Source organism: Hippocampus guttulatus, chromosome 3 (assembly GCF_054856545.1).
Source record: "Hippocampus guttulatus isolate MCC_2025c chromosome 3, RoL_Hgut_1.0, whole genome shotgun sequence".
Classification (NCBI taxonomy): Eukaryota; Metazoa; Chordata; class Actinopteri; order Syngnathiformes; family Syngnathidae; genus Hippocampus; species Hippocampus guttulatus.
The window spans coordinates 28,672,403-28,695,178 of NC_141263.1; the positions used below are offsets into that span (position 1 = coordinate 28,672,403).

At 47.0% G+C, this 22,776-nt stretch overlaps 1 long non-coding RNA gene across 1 annotated transcript in view; it reads right to left on the bottom strand.

Annotated features, from left to right (window-relative positions):
• LOC147208116 (uncharacterized) overlaps window positions 1-22,776 on the bottom strand; it is a 38,401-nt gene that overhangs the window by 10,124 nt on the left and 5,501 nt on the right. Inside the window, exons 2-4 of the long non-coding RNA XR_015100451.1 lie at window positions 14,865-15,888; window positions 14,624-14,658; window positions 7,119-7,252 (exon numbers count right to left, since the gene is read on the bottom strand). This is a non-coding gene — a long non-coding RNA (uncharacterized LOC147208116). The remainder of the gene's footprint in view (window positions 1-7,118; window positions 7,253-14,623; window positions 14,659-14,864; window positions 15,889-22,776) is intronic.

A 22,776-nucleotide genomic window follows, 5' to 3' on the forward strand; every position in this document is an offset into this window, starting at 1 on the left:
ATTCTGTTTTGATGAGCGTCAGACCGGTGGAGTCTTGAAAGTCGTTGAAAGAAACAGCATGAGAGTCAACGATGAGAGCCACTGAGGTCAACGAAAACAACATCCCGAGAGCCAACCGTAGAGAATCAACCATGAAAGTCATCAAAGGGAACATCACGAATCAAACATGAGAGTCAACTAAGGGAGCATCGCAGGAGTCAAAGATGAGAGTCAACTCAGGGACCACTGTGGGAATGTCGCCTGAGAGCCATGAATGTCAACCAAAGCAACGCCATGCGAGTCAGTGAAAGGGACCGCATGAGAGCCGTGCCGTTCTACTCAAGGACTACCATGACATGAGAGCAGCTCAAGGCCCAAAAACAGAACCTTCCTTTCCTTTTGTATCCGACCGAGCATGAAAGTACTTGGTGAGCTCGGTCGTTGGAATCCCAAAGATGCTTTGTGAAGGTGCCCCAATGCAACCGTTAGGCCGCCTTTCGTCGACGTTGCTCCTGACCCACATTTATGAAATGAAAGAAGATGGCAAAGTGGAAAAGTGGAAGTCAAGAGTCAAAATAAGAGTCACCTAAACCAACACCGTCAGTCAACTCAGAGCCTTGAGAGTCAACTAAAGGAGACCTGCGAGATGCCGACTGTTGACGGGACCCGACTCCCCGAAAGCATTCTTCAGTCTAACTTCATTGAGACCTCTTGAGATTTTTCTTCCTTTCACCGTTCATATGTGTATGAAAGCGCAAAACCGTTTTAGAAACGGCTCGCGTAGGCAAGCGGGGCCCCGGTGACGTTTTAATCTCGCTGCGATTGCAGAGTTGATAGCGAGCATCTGTCGTCTGCTCGCAAGAGAAGAGCGAGGACGGAGAGGAGGAGGGGCGGGGGGTGAGCGAGTAAAGCAAAGTGGTGTCCAAGAAGAAGAAGAAGAAGTATGATTGTCCAAGAAGTATTAGTTCTCTTTTTAATTTTAGCACGGCTGCGGCGAGGCATTGAAATGAATGAACGCTTTCCATCCAGCTAATAGTAATCCATAATCCCGAGCACGCGCGTGCCAAACACAATGTGCTGGCCCAGATTAACGTTAATGCCTCCCTTGCTCAATTTATTGAAATGTTGAAATGAACATTTTGCTTTGGAAGAGTTTGCAGAGGGGGAAAAAAGAAAAGAATGGGAAAAGGGGTTGGGGCGGGGGGGCATTGAGACTGCAAGTTGGACGAGGACACGACCAAATAACGCCTCGGTGTCATTTTCTGTACCATCCGCTGCCATACAGATTGCGCCGGACTTGATATATTGAAAGAAAAACACGCTAACGATCCATCACTTTTTCTATTCATAGTGACAATAGAGTTGAGTAATTCTTGATGAAATATAATCACAACATTGATTTGGAAAGTATCAGGATACGGTCACTGTGCGACAGTGGAGGAAAATTGTGGATGATACATCAGGAGGCCGCCACAACCACTACATGGTGATTGGGGGATAATGGACGCAGCGAAATAAAACATTGCTCAAGTTCGAATAATGTGATGTCTTATTTGATGATATCACGATATGGTCGCGGTTTATAGATTTCATGCAAGATAAACGGGTTACGCCACAAGACCGTTTCCCTCCTTCAGTCTCGTAGGTGACGTTCCGGATCGCATACACTGGTGAGTTTGTCTCAGTGCTGCTTTCACAATTGTGATATTTTTATTGCAGACATTTTAGGAAGGGTTTTTTCTTTTTTTTTTTTTTGCTCTCAATGTGTGGAGGAAAAAAAGAGGGCTGGGGGCAGGAAGTGGGACGGGGGACACAACCAAATAAGGGCGAATGGCTCCATCTCACTCGGTGTCATTTTCAAAGATGATTTTAATTCCCCCACACACACACACTCTCTCTCTCTCACACACGCGCACAGGGTGGCAAGAAGCGCGAGACGGAAAAGTGGAATAATTAAAGTCGCCGTTTCATTTGCGGCAACACTTCAAATGAATTCCCGTAATGATCCCGAAACCTTGAAAAGGAAAAATCCAATCAAACAATATCGGCCGGGCCTCATTTTCCCCCGACCCCCATCTTCACGTGCGTAACCGCCCTCCCCCCAACACCCGATGTGGGGCAGCGTGAACGTGCTCATGAAGGGCGCACGCACACACATACGTTGTGGCGATGATGCAAATGATGCCGAGGAAGGTCAATTGTCACACAAAATGCCTGCTGAGGGGCGGGGACAAAAGGAGGGCGAGATGCTGCCTTTTTGGGATTCAAAAGATTTCATGTGGCACCAGGAGAGAAGCAACGAAAGGACCACCCTGAGCGTCAACATCAAATGTATTTAGCGGCAACGGAAAGAACACGATGCGAGTCATGAGCGGCAGCCAAAATAACACGCAGAGAGCCATGAGAATCAATTGAAACAGTGTGAGTCCAATACAGGGGTGTTGCTAGCCAAATTAAGGAGGAAGATGAGTTAACCGTGAGAGCTATGAGAGTCAACTATCCATCCATCCATCCATCCATCTTCTACCGCTTATCCGGGGCCGGGTCGCGGGGGCAACAGCTTTAGCAGGGAAGCCCAGACTTCCCTCTCCCTAGCTACTTCTTCCAGCTCTCCCCGGGGGATCCCGAGGCGTTCCCAGGCCAGCTGGGTGACATAGTCACTCCAGCGTGTCCTGGGTCTTCCCCGGGGTCTCCTCCCGGTGGGACATGCCCGGAACACCTCACCAGGGAGGCGTTCAGGAGGCATCCGAATCAGATGCCCAAGCCACCTCATCTGGCTCCTCTCGATGTGGAGGAGAAGCGGCTCGACTCTGAGCCCCTCCCGGATGACCGAGCTTCTCACCTTATCTCTAAGGGAGAGCCCGGACACCCTGCGGAGAAAACTCATTTCGGCCGCTTGTATCCGGGATCTCGTTCTTTCGGTCACGACCCATAGCTCGTGACCATAGATGAGGGTTGGAACGTAGATCGACCGGTAAATTGAGAGCTTCGCCCTTTGGCTCAGCTCCTTCTTCACCACGACAGACCGATACAACGTCCGCATCACAGCAGACGCTGCACCGATCCGCCTGTCGATCTCTCGCTCCCTCCTGCCCTCACTCGTGAACAAGACCCCAAGATACTTAAACTCCTCCACTTGGGGCAAGATCTCTCCCCCGACCCGGAGGGGGCACTCCACCCTTTTCCGACTGAGGACCATGGTTTCAGATTTGGAGGTGCTGATTTTCATCCCAACCGCTTCACACTCAGCTGCGAAACGCTCCAGTGAGAGTTGGAGAGCCCCGTTTGAAGGAGCCAACAGCACCACATCATCTGCAAAAAGCAGGGATGCAATACTGAGGCCACCAAAACGGACGCCCTCAACGCTTCGGCTGCGCCTAGAAATTCTGTCCATAAAGATTATGAACAGAATCGGCGACAAAGGGCAGCCTTGGCGGAGTCCTACCCTCACTGGAAACGATTCCGACTTACTGCCGGCAATGCGAACCAAACTCTGACATCGGTGGTATAGTGACCGAATAGCCCGTATCAGGGGGTTCGGTACCCCATACCCACGAAGCACCCCCCACAGAACTCCCCGAGGGACACGGTCAAACGCCTTCTCCAAGTCCACAAAACACATGTAGACTGGTTGGGCGAATTCCCACATACCCTCGAGGACCCTGCTAAGGGTGTAGAGCTGGTCCACTGTTCCACGGCCGGGACGAAAACCACACTGCTCCTCCTCAATCTGAGGCTCGACTTCCTGACGGACCCTCCTCTCCAGCACCCCTGAATAGACCTTACCAGGGAGGCTGAGGAGTGTGATCCCTCTGTAGTTGGAACACACCCTCCGGTCCCCCCTTTTAAAAAGAGGGACTACCACCCCGGTCTGCCAATCCAGAGGCACTCTCCCCGTTGACCACGCGATGTTGCAGAGGCGTGTCAACCAGGACAGCCCCACAACATCCAGAGCCTTGAGGAACTCCGGGCGGATCTCATCCACCCCTGGGGCCCTGCCACCGAGGAGCTTTTTAACCACATCGGTGACTTCAACCACAGAGATAGGAGAGCCCACCTCAGGGTCCTCAGACTCTGCTTCCTCCAAGGAAGACGTGTTGGTGGAGTTGAGGAGGTCTTCGAAGTACTCTGCCCACCGGTTCACAACGTCCCGAGTCGAAGTCAGCAGCGCCCCATCCCCACTGTACACAGTGTTAGTGGTGCACTGCTTCCCCCTCCTGAGACGTCGGATGGTGGACCAGAATTTCCTCGAAGCCGTCCGGAAGTCGGCTTCCATGGCCTCACCGAACTCTTCCCACGCTCGGGTTTTTGCCTCGGCGACCACCGAAGCTGCGTTCCGCTTGGCCAGTCGATACCCGTCAGCTGCCTCTGGGGTCCCACAGGCCATAAAGGCTCGATAGGACTCCTTCTTCAGCTTGACGGCATCCCTTACTGCTGGTGTCCACCAGCGAGTACGAGGGTTGCCGCCACGACAGGCACCAACCACCTTACGGCCACAACTCAGATTGGCCGCCTCAACAATAGAGGCACGGAACATGGTCCACTCGGACTCAATGTCCCCCGTCTCCCCCGGAACATGGGAAAAGCTCTGTCGGAGGTGGGAGTTGAAACTCCTTCTGACAGGGGATTCTGCCAGACGCTCCCAACAAACCCTCACAATACGTTTGGGTCTGCCAGGACGGACCGGCATCTTCCCCCACCATCGGAGCCTACTCACCACCAGGTGGTGATCAGTTGACAGCTCCGCCCCTCTCTTCACCCGAGTGTCCAAAACATGCGGCCGCAAATCCGATGATACAACCACAAGGTCGATCATCGAACTACGGCCTAGGGTGTCCTGGTGCCAAGTGCACATATGGACACCCTTATGTTTGAACAAGGTGTTCGTTATGGACAATCCGTGGCGAGCACAGAAGTCCAATAACAAAACACCACTCGAGTTCTGATCGGGGGGGCCGTTCCTCCCAATCACGCCCCTCCAGGTCTCACTGTCATTGCCCACGTGAGCATTGAAGTCCCCCAGCAGAACAAGGGAGTCCCCAGCAGGAGTACTCTCCAGCACACCCTCCAAGGACTCCAAAAAGGGTGGGTATGCTGAGCTGCCGTTTGGTGCATATGCACAAACAACAGTCAGGACCCGTCCCCCCACCCGAAGGCGGAGGGAAGCAACCCTCTCGTCTACCGGTGTGAACCCCAATGTACAGGCACTGAGCCGGGGGGCAATGAGTATGCCCACACCTGCTCTGCGCCTCTCACCATGAGCAACTCCAGAGTGGAAGAGAGTCCAACCCCTCTCGAGAGAACTAGTACCAGAACCCAGGCTGTGTGTGGAGGCAAGTCCGACTATATCCAGTCGGAACTTCTCTACCTCACACACCAGCTCGGGCTCCTTCCCTGCCAGAGAGGTGACATTCCATGTCCCAAGAGCTAGCTTCTGCAGCCGAGGATCGGACCGCCAGGGTCCCCGCCTTTGGCTGCCGCCCAGCTCGCATTGCACCCGACCCCTTTGACCCCTCCCACGGGTGGTGAGACCATGAGAAGTGAGAGTCAACTACAAGAGTCGTAAGAGTTAATTAAAGGAGCACCATGAGAATCGTAATCTACTCGAGTGTCAACAGAATGAAGGTCACGGAGTGAAATCTAAGAGCAGTGAGAGTTCAAATCAAGCACCATCAAGAAAGCCAATCTTGAGAGCCGTGAGATTCAACCAAAACAAAACCACGAAAGTCAACTATAGGGACATAATTTGAGTCATGAGAGTCAACCGCCACAATGGTGACCGAAGTGAGAGTCAACAAGGAGAGTCGACTTCAAGAGTAACGGGAGAGCCAACCGAGACCACCATGAGAGTCAAATATCAGAGCAATGTGACGCACTTAAAGGACCATCGTGAGCAATTTCTCATGACAGCCATGAGTGTCGAGCAAAACAACACCATGAGAGTCACCAAAATAAACCTCATGACGGTGAAGTACAGAGTTACCGAGTCAATAAAAGGACCAAAATGAAAGCCACCTATAAGAGCCGTGGTAGTCCACTCACGACACACTGTGAGTCACCATCTGAGTCAAACAAGGGACAACCATGAGCGGTATGAAAGTCAACTACGAGGGTCGAATAAAGCATCTCGTTGAGAATCAAACTGTTGTAGGGGTCTGACTTTCTGGCCATGGCACCTGACACCTCGGACCATGAGAGCAAGGCGATTCAACGAAAACACCACAACAGTCTTGAGAGTCAACTAAAGGAACACTATGAGAGTTAACCGCAAGTCGGGCATCAAAAAGCGCCGTGAGAGTTAACTAAAGGACCCTTATGAGCACTAACCAGGGCGCCCTATGAGTGGCGACCAAAAGAACACAGCGAGAGTCTCACATGATAGCCAACTCAAGGAACACCATGAAAACCGAGAGAGTTAACCGCTACAATAGTCAACCTAAACAGCCCCATGAGAGTCTAACGTAAGGGTCCATGAAAGGAGCACCATGAGCGTAAACCGTGAGAACCATGACAGTTGAACATGAATGAGAACCATGAGAGTCGCCTACAGGCCACAGCTGAAAAGGCCTCTGATCAATCAGAAAGTTCTGATGTTCTCCTAGGCTTTTGCTGACATCTTTCTAGCCCCATATTGGGCCAGGGTCCGTAGAGAGCCTCAACAGCATCAGTGAGATACAGTGTCACAGCTCAAAGGTTGCAGTCAGGGGAGGGGAATGAAATGATGAGGCACCCCCCCCCCCCCCCCCTCTCCACCCCCATCATTACGACACACACTCGATCAGATGCGGATTTTGTAAATGATGCCGAAGAAGGTCAATTGTCACAAAGCACCCGCCAAAGCGGGGTTGTTTTTTATGGTTGCTGCTTTTTTTTTCTTCTTCTTTTTTTTGATTCACACGAAAAAACGAATCCGCTCCAGGTTATTTCTCTCTCTCACTCTCCAAAATAACACTCAGAGACCATTTTTCTTGGAGTAGGCCATTGTGTGGAGTTCCCTCTCATACCTTTGACCGCTGGGTGGATGGGGGGGGTGGGAAGGGGTAATCAGGCATGAGCGAGGAGAGTGTGTGTGTGTGTGTGTGTGTGTGTTTGTGTGTATTAGTTCACGAGTGGATGAGCAGCCGCAATGCTCAACTGACCTCTGGCTGCTGCCGCTCTTGTTGTGGAGTCTGCGGGGGAGCTCAGTGACCGTGATGCCTTCAAGTGCGATGCCTTCAGGAGCACATGTTAAATGGACTGATTGACACAACGCCCTAATCTGCTTGGCGGGGTGCTGCGAAGAAGGAGGGGGGATCAAAGATCAACAAGGTGATTTTTATGATGGCGTGGACAGAAAATTCCAGTGAATCACGTCGACAGTCGCATTGCAAATTGGGAGACATATTTGTGGTGGTGCCATTCAGGGAGCAACTGCGGAAGATGATGTTTGCCGAACCCAAGACATGCCAGTTTTCCCACTTGTGTTCACATTCCGAGAATATGCTGGGTGTTTATGATAGCCGCACTCATTTTCAATGGTTTAAAGTCCTCTCAGAATGGGAAGGACATTTAAAAGGAGGATGGGGGGCCGGGGGGGGGGGGGGGGGGATATGACAAAAAATATAAATATATAAAAAATATATTTAAAAAAATATATATATAAAAGCATGACAAAAACATGACACACACAAACACGTTTTTGCTACATGGTGGTGACTTGGTGTGTGAAGGTGTAAGTATCATGAAAAAACATCATGACTAGTTTTCAGAAACAATCATTGACTCACTCACCCCCGGATTGAAAAACTCCCAATCACAAGTTAGCTCACTCGTGCCGTGGCTCATTTGAATGCCGTTGCTGACCAAAACTGCAGCACCGAGCGAGCGCATCTTGAGTGTTGGAGGGACGGCATCTTTCGTGATGACTGGTGTTCCAGTACGTGCGTCTGCATTTTATCTTCAACTCCTCTTTCAGTTGACATTGAATCGTTTTCTCCCGCCGTATTACGCCCATGCACCTGTGCCGCTTAATGGTGTGTGTGTGTGTGTGTGTGTGGGAGAGAGGCAGGTGTGGGACATTAGTGATGGGGTGGTGTTCCTTGGACAGCACCAGCGCATCGCTCTTGCTGTCGTAATAACACACTTTGACATGTATCCACACACACGCGTCTGGGAAAAGTGTGTTAAAAGCATGAGAAATGTCTTGTATCCAAATTTTAGTCGAATAACAAAGAGCCATGACTGAAATTGAACAGGAAGTCACCCGTTTTGGTTAGAAGGAGCCATTTAAAAGTTTCCGGGGTCGCCTTTTGATTGTTGGAAACTTTGGGGAAAAAAATGATAATAATACTGTAATAGTAAAAATAATAATAACTTCAGATTCACCCTAGTTTTAATTAATTAACTATATCGATCATTAGATCATCACATAACTTTCAAAATTGAATATGAAGTCCTTCGACGAGGAAATTCGCCCAAAGTGGTATCAGGTTTTTACCTTTTGGATTTTTGTTTGTTTGTTTGCTTGTAAGGATGTTTGTTTTCTTTTTGGGCTGTGCCATTTTGTGTTGGCAGAGGAAGCCATCGATGATAAGCATTCACCTTGAAAAGGGGCCGACTACTCCGAATCATTTGATTCGTCACGGAGAGAAGACACCTGCCCCCCCCCCCCCCCCAACCCACCTGCTTCCATCGCGTCTGCCGTCCTGTGTGACTTTCCGCTTGGCAGGCGACGAGGAGCCGCTGACCAGGAAAAACAATGGCGCACGTCGGCATCCATTAAGTGGCGGTGTTATGAATGATGCGTATTAAAGAGGAAGTGCAACTGACCCCCACCCCCCAGCCCCGAATACCACTCCACACCAACATACAATCCCTCCTCAGCCACTACTCGTCATTGTGCTGACACGGGGAGAAGAATGAGCGCATTGTTGCCCTCGTCTATGTCGGGGAAAAAACAAGTGACGCTTCAAAGGCGAGCCGGGAACATTAAAACAGGAAGTTACAGTACAAGAGCTGAGTAGACGCCCCAGGCATCGTTTACAAGTAATAATGAATATAAGTGTGGGGGGGGGGGGTGGTCCGAACAAAAAAAAAAAAATTCATATTGACAGTATATTGGGATTTGCTATTCTGATATACTCATATACTGTGACATCTCACTAGAAATGCACCTTAAGAAACAATATTAATGAAAAAACCTGAGTGGGACATTGCAAAATTCTAGCCTAACACCAGAATAAGTTTCTGACCCAGAAATCCCTCAAACTACAAAGGAGTACACGAAAGAGAGAAATTTAGAGGGTGATTGCAAGTTTTGGCTAAAAGTGTCATACCTAGCGTGCAAACCGGCTTCTAGCCATGCCACTGGAATTATCTTTTTCATTGGATATACAAATTTGCTTTTTAGCCTGAATATAAACAAAATACTTGACTAGCATGGTAGCTCCTAGCCACATCGCCAGAAATTTTGGCAGGCTGACATAATGTTGACTGATTTATTTTCCCTTCAGCAAAATGGTATTTTCTGATCGTCCGTCCCCCACCATACTTTGTTTAAAAAGAATAAAACAATAAAATAATAAAGACATTGTTGAAAACAAGTTTCTCCTTTATAAACAATCTTAAAATTCTTCAGGGATATTTCGAGGGTCATGGCTCAGCGGCTGCTAGCATGCTTGGCTAGCACTTTTGGATAACTAGCTTAGTACGTATTAGTTCTATTATTTTTGTGGGGGGTGGGCAACTTTGAAGGTTGGAAGCAAGGAGGATGCGCTTGTGTCAGCTGCTGCCGCTGCTCATTCACTCGAACCTTTCATGTGGCACCAAACATGACAAAGTTGAAGTGCGGCTGCATTTCAAATGCTAATGCAGCGCTAAAGTGATTAATAATTAAACAATTATGGTCATGAGTCAATAAGTTGTGCGCACAGTCGTCATTAGTCAATGGCGGTTCGTAAACAAAGATTTGACATTACCAATTCAAATGTGCAGGAAGGAAGAAAAGTGGAGCATGTTGTGGCTTTGCATCCGCCATATTGCCTCTGTAGTCAAGTCACCATTCTTCATGTTTTTATTAGGGAGGAGAAAGTCATCATTTCAGATCAGTTGAATTTCACAAAGATAACGGCTACTTAGCCCGCGAGGCTAGGTTTTAGCTATCTCGCAATGTTTCGTTGAATAATTTTCAAAAGGGAAAAAGGTTTTTATGTGACGTAGGTAGTAAAGATGCTAAGCTAGCACATTTGGCCAACTCACATTGCCTATCTCAATTATTTTTATGAAGAAAAAAGATTGCTTTGTCAAGCTTCCTGGCCTCTGGTAGAGGACAAGAGCTAAATGGAGGACAGACACCACCCGACGGGTGAGACGAGGATTTTTATATATTTTTTAAATTAGCCAATATATTTCATTTCAAATATATAAATGACTATCAGCTTAGATTTGTTTTGTTTCCTGTTATTGCTACATATGTACTCTTTATATTCGTGATTTAAATGGTTGATAGTTTTATAGTTTTATAAAGACGACGTCTGGTTGGTAACCGTTTACTCCCACCATCTCGTCGTTCCTGCGGCTGGCGGAAAAGATGGAGAGTTTTTTAAAAAAAAGTGCAAACAAAGGAACGATAAGACGCGCTATATACGGGCTAAACAGATTGACCAATGGAGCGCGATGGACCTGGAGCGCAGCCCCCACCCCTCCCTCGCTCTCAACCCTACCTTCCTCCAAACACTCCCTCCATTTCTCTACTTAACTTCCATTTCCTTCTCTCTTCTCTCATACCCGCCAGTCTGTACGAGAGATAAATACAGTAGTAATATCAGGAGCACAGCACATAGTAGTGCGAGGAATGTGGAGTACTCGTGCAAGTGATACTGAGTAGCAAGAGCTCTTATACAACTACTACTACTGGTTAGTAGTAGAAGCACGAGTCCTGCAAAGTTGTAATTATTTTCATGCAAGTACTCTGCCCGGTGGTGGTAGTAGTACTAGCAGTAGTAGTAGAAGTAGTACAAATGCATTTGTAATGGACGTCAATTATACGCCGATTTTCTCGATCGGTTGTTGCTCTCATGGTCATGTAGCAATTAGCATGAGCCTTGAGGTTTCCGGCCGATCTCTCTGGTTCCTCCTTCCTCGCCCAGTCGGCGTCCGCATTTGTACTCCAATAAAAGAGCTCATTTGAATATCAATAACAAACACGGAGATGATCGGACACTGGAAAACGTGCTCTGAAGGTGCCGCTGGTCAATATGTGCGAAGGGATCGGGGGGGGGGCTTCTTGAAGGTGGGCGGGGGTGTACTGTACGAGTGTTTACACAGCAAATGATAAGAATATAGCGTGTCTGCTTAATAAGCACTAATCACTTGCTCTCATTTCATTCGGTTACCATGGTAAACAAGTGACACTTGAGCCTCAAGTACACATGCGCACACGGATGCCAACACCGTCCAACGTGCACACTCACAAACACAACCAACAGCAGCAGACAACCGCATGCCTCGATTTTACACACTCGCCCAGACACAAGAGCTCACACACTCACACACAAGCACAAAGCAGCGCCATTCGCGCACCTCTCTCTTCCACACGCGAGACGTTACAGGACGTCGGCTGCATCGGATTGGCCGCCATTTAGCATTTGATGCCCATTTTGCGATTGGCCGTAATGCCTTGAATTCGACCATCAATTAATGACACCGTTGATTGGCTCCGCTGCGAGTGCTTCTGAAATCCAAGTTAACCTGCGGCGGGCGTCACAAAACAATTCCTCAAAGATTTTGGAGCTCCATGTCATGTCAATATGTAACTGTTGGAAAGCCGCTCCGCTGCTCTCAGTAGTGATTTCTTCTGTGGTACGATACTGCAAATCCAGCGGCTCAAATGACTCAAGGATCAACCGTATCGATGTTGCAAGTTAGGTTATTGATCTTAGTGGTATCAGCTCAAACAGTGTCGATGTCCCTTGCCACTCCAGCAGTCGAAATGGCCGCCTCGTCCCTTTCACAGCACGCTCGGTGCTTCTTTTGTTGTCTCGCTGCGTGTTTTGGCTGGGAAAACACCACTCCGTGCTACAGCCGTCCAGTTCTTTGGAGTTTGTGATTTCAAAATACTTTTGATAAGGTTCAACTCAAGTATTTGGTGACTTTATTTTCACGTTTTGAAAGCAGCTACAAGTGCTCCAAAAAAAAATCTAGGCACTGAAATAGATGTTGCTCCATCTCGTGATTGGATCGGTGATGAGTTATTTTTGTTGTTGTTGTTGTTGTTTTTTTTTTTTTTTGGTGAAAACCTAACACACACAAACACCTCTCTATATACACGCATGCACCTCCACGCCTCAAACACACATGCATGCACATGAATTGCTACATGCGCACTTCACACAACACTTCACACCTCTCCCACATGTACTCATCCGTACGCCCGACATACAGCACTAAATACATGCATGCATATGCAATCACACAACGCCGCACATGCAGAACGCAGAAAACTCGACACACTTCTTCACAGACACACACACACACACACACACACACACACACACACACACAGACACACACACACACACACCTACACACACAGACACACACACACACACAAACAGGTTTTTGTCACATGGTGGGGACTTGATGTGTGAAGGATTTGCCCCATGGGAGCCACACACACACACACACACACACGCACACACACACGGTTCCATCGAAAAGATACTAGGTGCAGCAGCTCTGTGCTAAATTGTTCAATTTTATTGTAACGCTCCAAATTCCGAGGTAAAGTCATCCACCTGAATCGCTGCAAGAGTGAGTGTCAGCATTAGTGGAAGAACTTGTAGCCATCATAGTAGGAGAAGTAGTCCCATATTTTCACAATTACAGGGCACACGTAAAACTCTTAATTCAACAATTATTTAATTGAAAAAGCGCAAAATGAGTGGAGCGAAGGTTGTCAGTGTCAGTATTTTGACTTGGAGAGCGTGTATCATTGACACCATTGAGAGACTTTGCATATTTCCAGCTGACGCACAGAAAAAAAAATAAAGTCAATAAAAGACATTTCCGCGCTCATTTGCATATTGATAGAAGTCAATATTCCGTCTACGCCACATGACCCGGAAGGCCCCCGTCCATGAATGAAAGCGGACGCTAACGAAAAGAGCATGCGGTGATTGAGGTTAGCGTTAGCGCTGAAGGACACAGAGAGCGATGCGGCTGCATTACGACTGCATTTGTGCACTATATATATAAAATATGTAAATGTGACAGTCACACGCTAGGATGGAAGATGACAGCTGAATTATAGCCGCCGCCGCGCAATCCATCAGCCTTTTTTTTTCCTGTTTTTTACCGCTGCCGCCGTCACGTCTTTTAGAGGCGACAAAGGCCTTTAATCACAGTCTCAAGGTTGTTGGCGTTAGCATTGTATTCCTTTAATAGTTTCCGCGCCGCCATTAAAGACACATTCCGATGTAAATACCATTTTGCTCCCTCCCGATGAACATTAAAATATTTTAGGGTCCAGCGGATATGCACACGCTCTGATTTTTTTTTCTTTTTTACTCTGGGGAGGAGGGCAGTGGGCGAGGTGGGGGGGGGTGGGTGGAGGGGCTTAAAAGTTCATTTGCTGTTCGAGATGTGCAGTCGCTAGTTCACAGTAAGGTTACTGGTCAAGTTACTAGTTTGATGGGTATATTCGATGAACGTAAATTTCATCGAAAAGAAAAAAGAGGTGCGAGTTCCAACATATACTGTAGGTCCTCGTTAAAGTTCCTCTTCCTGGAGTAAACTTCCTTGGGAACTATCACAGTTCAATGGTGAACTGAAAGTTCCTAATTCCAGAGTGAAGTGTTACTTCGATGTGGGTTCAAGTTCCAGATTTTTTTGAATAGCTTTTTTGATTTGAATGGATTTGACTTCCTCCCCAATGCTCTTCTTTATATATGTTCTAACGTTCACCCATTTGAAGCGGTATGTCGTAGGAAGTCACCGTGGCGTTAGTGGGAGTCGTAGTATCGAGATTTTTTCAAGCACCTCCTTTCTTTACTGGTCTGAATGCCACATTGGGATGTAAACGTCCAAGCGCTCCCTCCCTCCCCCCCTGGCGGCGGCCATCAATACATTTTAAGGTCCAATGAATCTATCGCGCGCGCACACACACACACACACACACGCACACACACACGCGCGCGTGTCTTCTTTACTCGCGCTGATGCAATACAAAGCAATTGATTAATGGAGACTTCAAGGAAGTGATGCGAGTAGCTGATACAAATAAAACACACACACACACACACACACACACATACGCGAATGGGCCTTTGGCATCCATTCATCGGCTGCCATTTCAAGAAAATGAACGTGCATATTTTCATCCGGCACGCGCTACCACATGAGCATCAAAGGCTGCCGTATATTGAAGTACGCGTTGCTGCGCCTTATGCGTGGGATGTCTCCTTCACATTCAAAATTTGGAAGAACCCCCCGGTTAGCCTTTGCCGCAAGTAGCTTGCTCGCCAACTGGTTCTGATTTCTTGTGTGTCCCGACATGGAGCACTTCAGGAGTAGCACCAACAGCGCACAGATGTCAACAAGTGCACGTCAACTGCTAAGCACCCGCGGAGCAGCAACGCGTACAAGCAAAGTAAAGAAACATACTAACGCAGTCGTCCGACGAGCATGCCAAAGTTGTCCTACCTGTGTGCAGAAAAGTGAAAAACAATATTAGTCAGACAAAGTCATTCTCCTTTCTTTTTCAGTTATTTCAATCAAACTACAAATCATATGGATAAAGGAGGTCCTAGAATATGCCTGTTTATAAACGTGTACAGAATAGGCTGTCGTTCTGTCGTTGTACAAAAGGCGACTACGAGAAGGAGTACGGATTTGCTGCTGACATTTACCCGCAAACGGGGACGCTCAACCGTGTGGCGCGGGGTAGACCGGCCTTTGTCGCTTCTTTTGCCCGCTTCAACTTTGAAGTTGAAATCTTCCCATCCGGTGGTCCCTTTGCGCGCAGAAAGCAGCCTGGCGTAGATGGAACGGCGTCCAACTTGGGCGGTGGCCCCGGGCCACATGGCGGGAGCGGCACTCGTTTCCACGGCGCCTCTCTTATCAGCGCCGCCAGCCCGGTAAGCTCGGATTAACATCTTCGCATCGGGCCGGACGCCCCGCGATAGGACCGATCCGCGGCGGACGCAGCATTTACTTCCTGGGAGGATAAAACACAAAGTTTTTCAGTGCTCAGGTGAGGAGAACCTCAAGAAAGACGACGGCGCTTTTTTTGGCTCCCCTTCCATCGGACGCTTTGCCATCGGACTCCTCCCTTGAAAGACGCCAGGCGGTCCCGTCGGTGGTGGGATCAGATTCTATTGACGTTCCGGCTGCCAGCGACACAGGCGGCGCCGGCCAAGTGCACAAAAGAAGATCCACATTGGAAAATCCGGCTAATCCCTGATTGAAAGTTCATGCGTTGGCTCGGATCTCCAAGCGCTGGCACGTTTGACCAAGGAAAGGCCGGTCCAGGGAAAACACAGGCAACCAGAAGCAGGATCTTGCCCCCGTATCGCCGGTGCACCGACGTGGGTTCAGGTGAGCCAACATTTGGGCTCCAAAGGTGGGGAAGACCTCTTCTTCTTCTTCTTCTTCTTCTTCTTCTTCTTCATCTTCTTCGTCTTCTTCTTGGTTCCTTCTATTGCCTTCTACCAGCGGTGACGTCGATGGCGAGAGCGGCGGCGCAGATGGCAGACCAGCTTGCCTTCCGGCGAAGCGCTCCTCCACAGCTTAAAGTTCAGCTCCACGCTTCTTGCCATTCTCCCGCTCCAACTTTTGGCCGCAACTTTTCCCGGCTGGCGAGCGGTTATCATTCATGCAGCATGTGAGGGGACTGGTGGGGAGGGTGGAAGGCCATCAGAACACAGTGGAGACCTGGAAGGGGTGGAGGGGCGGGTGAAAATGCCGGCATAAAATGCCGGAACTGCCTTTGATCTCCTTTGGTAGGAGTTCGAGATCAACTTCCATTCAATATAACCGGTATTATAAGAGAATCAGTAGTGTATCATCAGTATCACCCTAAAACAGTACCATGTAGTGCTGTAGTGTTTCATTTGGACCATCCTTTTGTAGCAGAGTATCAGCCATATCAATGGAGTCCTTATCAGCAACGTGAGTGTCATCTGGGGCAGATGTGTCAAGCATCAGTATCAGTTGAGAATCACCAGTTTCAGAGTATCACCAAAAGTGGCGGCAGAGTATCATCAGTCGCATCAGAGTATCATGGTGAGTCGAGTATCGACACGGTCACTGTAATTTCAGTCAAGTATCAAAATCAGTATCAGTAAAGTATCTTTGTGTGAGTGTCGTTTGGATCAATCGAGCATCGTTGGTATCAGTCGAGTGCCGTCTATGGCAATAGAGTGTCAGCCGGTGTCATCAGTATCAGTCGAGCGGCATCGTATCATCAGAAAGAGTAGCGCATTAGCAGTCTGGTGTCATCAGACAATCATGACCAGGATCAGTAGAATACCATCCATATCCAAGTATCATCAGTATCAACAGAGTATCAGTCATGTCAGGGGGAAAAAAAAATACGGTGTGGCTTTGTTGTATCACCGGGGTTTAATTTCATCTAAGATTAGCTCTCATCAGAGATTAGTAAAACCAAATTGAAAGTAACCAATTTTAAAATGAAGAAGAGATCTGATCTTGCACCATTTAAAATGAATCCCAGTTTAGTCAAACTAAGTTGACCTGAAGCTCACCTGAGTACCACACCATTTCGAGGGATGATTCCGTGGATATTGAAATGGAAATTACAATTTTATGATGCAATTACATTTATAGCCGACACTGCTACACCACTGTCAAGCCTCCTTTTTTTTTCTTTTTGTTTGCGGGAGAGTAAACACTCCAAGCCCATGTCGGACTGAGCGGCAAAAGTTTGGTTTACAACTGTTTGTGGAACAGAATCTAAATGTGAACCATGATTTAAGTGAGTTTTAAAGTGAAACCTTGCCGGTGCAATGCTGCCGATGAGAAGCATCGTAATCGGTATCAATGGAGAACCAGGTACCGGCATCATCAGCACCAGTAGAGTATCACCGGTATCATCAAAATCATCAATAACGAGTCCTCAGTAATCTTAGTCTTTTTATCTTTTTAGTAGCAGCAAAAGGTTATCGATATCAATCGAATATTTTCTGTATCAACAGTATGGGTACCTACTATCAGTATCAGTAGAGTTCAAAGATGCAGATCAGTATCAGGAGACGACGATCCTCGGTCTGAGTAATTTGCTGAGCATGAGCGTCGAGGGTCATCTGTTTCGCTGGAGTATCATTTTCAGTATCAGTTGTATGTCAAGTATGCGTAATAAGTGCCATGCGCAATTCCGTATCAGTCGATGATCGTCAGTATCAATCGTATGCTGAACGCGATTGTGTTCGAGGCCACTTGAGATTTGCGAACGCGAGCTTTCACGGCGGCTCCTTCAGTTGTCGAAAAAGTCCGGGGCAATTATTGCCACTTAGCTAGCGCGAATGTTCAGGATGAATGTCTTGCGCCGGCGACCCCGACGGCGGCCGAGTGGGCGTCAACAATGTGGCGCTAATGGCCGCCGCCATCAGGGCCGCTCTTGTCGAAGACCTCTTCACAGGAGCGGCCCGCGCACTTGACCCACTTGAACCCCGGCGAGTCGCCGCACGCTAGCCGCCACTCCTCGTCGACGACGGCGCTCTTCTCACTCGTTTCGTTCCTCGCACGCTGTTTACGACATCGGCGATTTAAGTCGCTGCCAAAGTTTTGCATTTTTAACCAAAGGATGTTTGTGATATGGGCTGCCTTGAAGTGGCCGATATGTGCCTTGACACCGACGGGTGACGAATCCGTTGTGGATCGGGTGCCGCATGTGCCTCCCCCCCCCGCCCGAGTGGCCCATCAAGAGCAAAACGGCGAATTCCCGCTGGACCGGGCTGCCGGGGGCTGCTCTTGAGTCGCCAGGATGGACTATCGTGAGAAACCTCGATACTCCGCCATCATTGATTTCTATTCTTGACATTTTCAAAGATGAAATCAAAAGTTGATTTGAATGCAAATTTGAAAGGAAGCAGTCATTGTTTGTCATAGCACCCACAGTCATGGCTTCATGAAATTAAACGCGTAGGTACTCCCGAATCTTGCTGAACACACTCATCATCTAAGTAAGAGCAAATCAAAGTCACAATTGTGAAGAATTAAGAGATTTTACATCGTAATCAATGTCAATCAATCACGGTTTGGTGATTTCTCATGGGTAATTACAGAGATGTTGCGAATTGATGAGAAACGTTTGGACAATCTCCAAATAAGTGCAAAACTTGACCAAACATTTGTGTGTTGTTCTTGTGATCTCTATTTTATTTTTATTTTTTTATTGATCATTTGAAGTCACGGGCACTTCAACCGATTTTTTGCTTGTTTGTTTGTTCTTCGCCGTGGGGTTGAAAGTGGCGGGTAAAAATCCCTTCAAGCAGATTTTGCTTCTTAAGTCTCTTTTTCTGAATAATATTAATAATAATGATAGTAAAAGTATATTTGGGCTGTTTTCCTGACTGGAAGGGAGGAAGGTTTGTCATTGTGGCGAGCAGAGAATTAACATTCACCTTGACCTGCGCCTCACACTCTCAATTACCCATCAAATTCTAATTATATGGAGAGATTATAAGGTTTTTAAATGTGATTGCAGCATTTAATACACTTTAAAAGTTGTACGCTAGACTACACTCAACGTGTGTGTACGCGCGTGGTTTTTTTTTAAATGACGTTTCTAATTAAAGCTTAGGGAGGATTTGTCCTCGTGTCCTCATTCTCATTTTCATAAAACATGAGTGAAATATTCATACATTTAACACGTGCTTGTCACTTTCCTTTACTGCTCGTCGCTTTTGTCTTTGTGTCAGACACTCGCGTAGTCAGACGTCAATAATCAATCATGCACAGACAATGTGTATAGTATACAGTATATATCTATATATCTATCAATATATCGATAGATAGAGAGATAGAGAGAGAGAGAGAGAGAGAGATGATAAGGCTAGTCATGAGATGAGTGTAATGCACATATGTCAAGATCACACTTGTTGTTTGCCGCTCAATAGTTTATGGGGTGCTTATTGTTCGACAATTTGCCAACACAAAAGGGAAAAATAAAGAGCCGCTCGTAAAGCCAGTAGAGTACAGAGTATCCTCAGTAGGAACGGGCATGATCGGTGTCAGTATTATTGGTAGACGTATCGGTCTACCGAGATTGACAATGCTCTTTACCGCATTGTCAATACAAGTTAGAGTATCATCACTTCATGAGACTTCCATCAGGATCAACAGAGCATCACTATCAGTACCAGTGGTGTGCATCAGTACAGGTGAGTATCGTCATCATCATTTTTTTTTTTCCCCAATGGGAAAGACGGAGGCATCTATTTGAGGGAGGTGTTTATTGTACGCTCACCTACACACACACACACACACACACACACGCACGCACGCCAGGAGTTAATTCAAGGCCTTTTTCTCTGTCGCCTCTCATCTTTTCCTGCCTTCCATACAAAAGAAAATGGCTTTGGCTGAATTAGACGCTGCGGCCTCTTCTTGTGCCAAGCTGATTTGACCATCGTAGAAGAACAGGGCGCACCCACAAATGCTCTTTTTTTGATGCCCGTTGGCAACCCCCCCCCCCCCCCCCCCCCAGCCTCGCCTTCGTCTTCCTCATCCCGAGTATTCTCGGGCATGGCGCTGGTTGCGAGAGGAACACAGCTCAGAGGAGATCTTCTGTGCCGTAATTCCGACAAGGCCTGGAGAAGGCGCTTGATGTGATCTTCTGCGTGTGTGTGCATGCGTGCGTGTGCCAGAAGGATGTGTGCCAACACACACACACACACACACACAGAGTTAGGCTTAAACTCTGCTGCCCTTCTCGCATGACAGACATTGAAATACACATTTTACTAAGTGCGCTTTTATTCACCCCCCCCCCCCCCAACTGACTGACACCCTAAGTAACTGACACGTTAACTGACTGCCCAACTAACTGACAAATTAATAACGAACAAAGAGTGGCCGACTGAAAAGCTTGCTCACGAACAAAGTAACTGAGTGGCCGATTTACTGACTGACTGCCCAATAAACTCGGCGACAAACAAAATGACCGAGTGACTGACGTGCTAACAGACTAACGAAATGACTCAATGACTGGCCGTCTGACGAACCAACTAGCTGACCGAGTGACAAACCCATTAAAGACTTGGCTGACCACCAAACTGACTGACACAATAACTAATCAACAAACTGACTGACTGACCGACAGATCCGGCCACCACCTGCAGTATTAACAGGCTAGTTTGCCTGATCAAAAAATGATAAAGTCGCCACAATGAAGAAAGAAAATTTAAAGCCGCAATAGAATGAACGCTTTGTATATGATGTCATCCAACAGTGGGAACCATCATCAATTTTTTTAATTGACCGCTTGCACGCCGTTGTACCGTACACGGACGGGTTGGCTGTCTGAGCCAGGCACTGTTGTTGTTGTTGTTTTTTTTTTTGGTCTTTTCCTCCTTACGTGAAGGAAGAATACGGAACCTGCGATGGTTAGGAGGGCCGTCGAAATTATGGCAGTACTTGATGATGCCATATGGCACTTTTAGAGCGCAATAGACCAGGAGGTCCACGTATAAAACGTAGCGTGTTGCGGCACGCCTGACAACATAGCGATGACATCAACTCGTTTGCTAATTTGTTCGTGGTACTATTCGGCACCAAAGTACGGATGCTAGCAGCTAGCGAGAACAAAAGCGCATTTATATAGCACGTCACGACATCGCCTTTCTAATGTCATGTTGATGATCAGCAAAGCGCAACACTGACAATCAAGGACATTTTCTGAGAATTCCACCGTGTACTTTGACAACTGCACAAGTAGAGGTGTGCATGAGGGGAGGAGGGGGGGCTGTTTTTTTCCCGTCCGACCTCACGAAGACGACGGCGATGCCCAAGACTGACTGACGAGTGAACGCATGCGAGGAGGAGCTCTCATTAATATTACACAGACTCTTCTTTGACTTGATTTCCTTTCTCTGTCAGAGCTTCGCAGGCGGCGCGAATTAAGGTGTGCAAATCACATTTTAGGCTTCAGTGTACAAAGAAGCGCAGAATTGTTTTAACCTTCCCTCCTCCTCTCTTCTCGACTGCATATGAATATGGGCGCGCATAAATATATGTATATGTACACAGGCCTTTTATCTGGATGAATTATTTCAGGAGTTGACGCGTGTGTGTGTGTGTGCGTGTGTGTGTGCGTGCGCGCATTTGTGCAAGATTGTGTTCAATAATTTAAAAGTTGATTCATTGCATGCCGTCGCCACATTGCTGACAAAAAGTCAATCGGTACACATTCACATGTATTTGCATGACGTTAGTTGCTTGGCTCACCTCATCCACAGCGACGGCGTCACATAGCAGTTTGGAAGGTTTTTTTTGGGCTTGTGAAATGCCGCCGCTTTATCATCTTGTAATTGCAAGTTTTCTCAGTAAAACCTTGGGACTTAATATGTCGCCGTTGTTTTTGGTTAAATAATCATACCTTGTTGTCATGCACTTTATTGTGTTTAATGGAAAAACAGTGCAATTTTATTCTCGTGTATTTGCTGTTTTTTTCCCTCTGTGTATGTTTTTTAAAATGTGGGAGGAAACCGGAGTTTTGCTCCAAAAAAGTTTCCTACTTTACAGATTGCACCTATTGTGGGTTATTTTTGGAATGTGACACCCGTAATAAACGAGTGACCACAAAACATTCAGCAGAGAGAATCGCAATGCTATTTATTTAACAACACAGATAACCCACACAACGGGAAACATAATCACTAACGTAATCTCATAATGCTTTAAGTGACAGATATTAAAACACAAATGTTGCATCAACGCATGTAGACAGACAGTATACCAATCGTCATGGGCATATATTCTTTATCCTCTTTGAAAATGACTCATCATGCTGGGGCTCACAAAGCAGTTGTGACAGTTTCCGTGCACCCAAATGCCTCTAATGTTTTTTTTGTCTTTGATAGACTTGCGCGTGAGCGCGTAAAAGGTGTTTAAAGGCTTTTATTTATCGCTGGCTTTAATTTAGTCTTTAGAGGAGAGTGTCTATATCAGCAGCGTGGTCAGTGGCCCTCGCATGAAATATTCATGGAAAAATATGCACAATTTATGAACGCTTATTATTGTAAAATTGCTGATACACTGCTGGGACACTGCTACAGGAAAACAATGATGCTTTTTTTCCCGTACCCTTCGTCTTATGATGATGATGATGATGATGATGATGATGATGATACGGAGGGAAAACTGTTGGGGGGGGGGGGTTTGTGCATATTTTCATGTTAATGTCATAACGTGGAAGGTTATTATTATGTATGGAAAAAGTGCAACGCTTCAAATGGAAAATGATACATTTGATGGGGATGCTGAAATGACCTGTAGAAACAAAGGTAGAATAATATTCAACGTGACTATTCTACAGTACACATCCTGTATGTATATGTGTCATCTTGATGTATTGTACTGTATAAAATAAGATAAGATTAGAAAACGTTTATTTGTCTTACAAAGGAGAAATTCCCAATTTACAGCAGCACATCTATGAAAGGGAGAACTCTTGGTCTCTTGATATTTATGGATTGGATACCTTTCCTTTCTCGTAATATTGCAACTTTATATTCATGTTAATTAATTGGGTTTTTTTCGATCTAAAATTGTACGGAGCGTTTAGGGGCACAGGGCTGG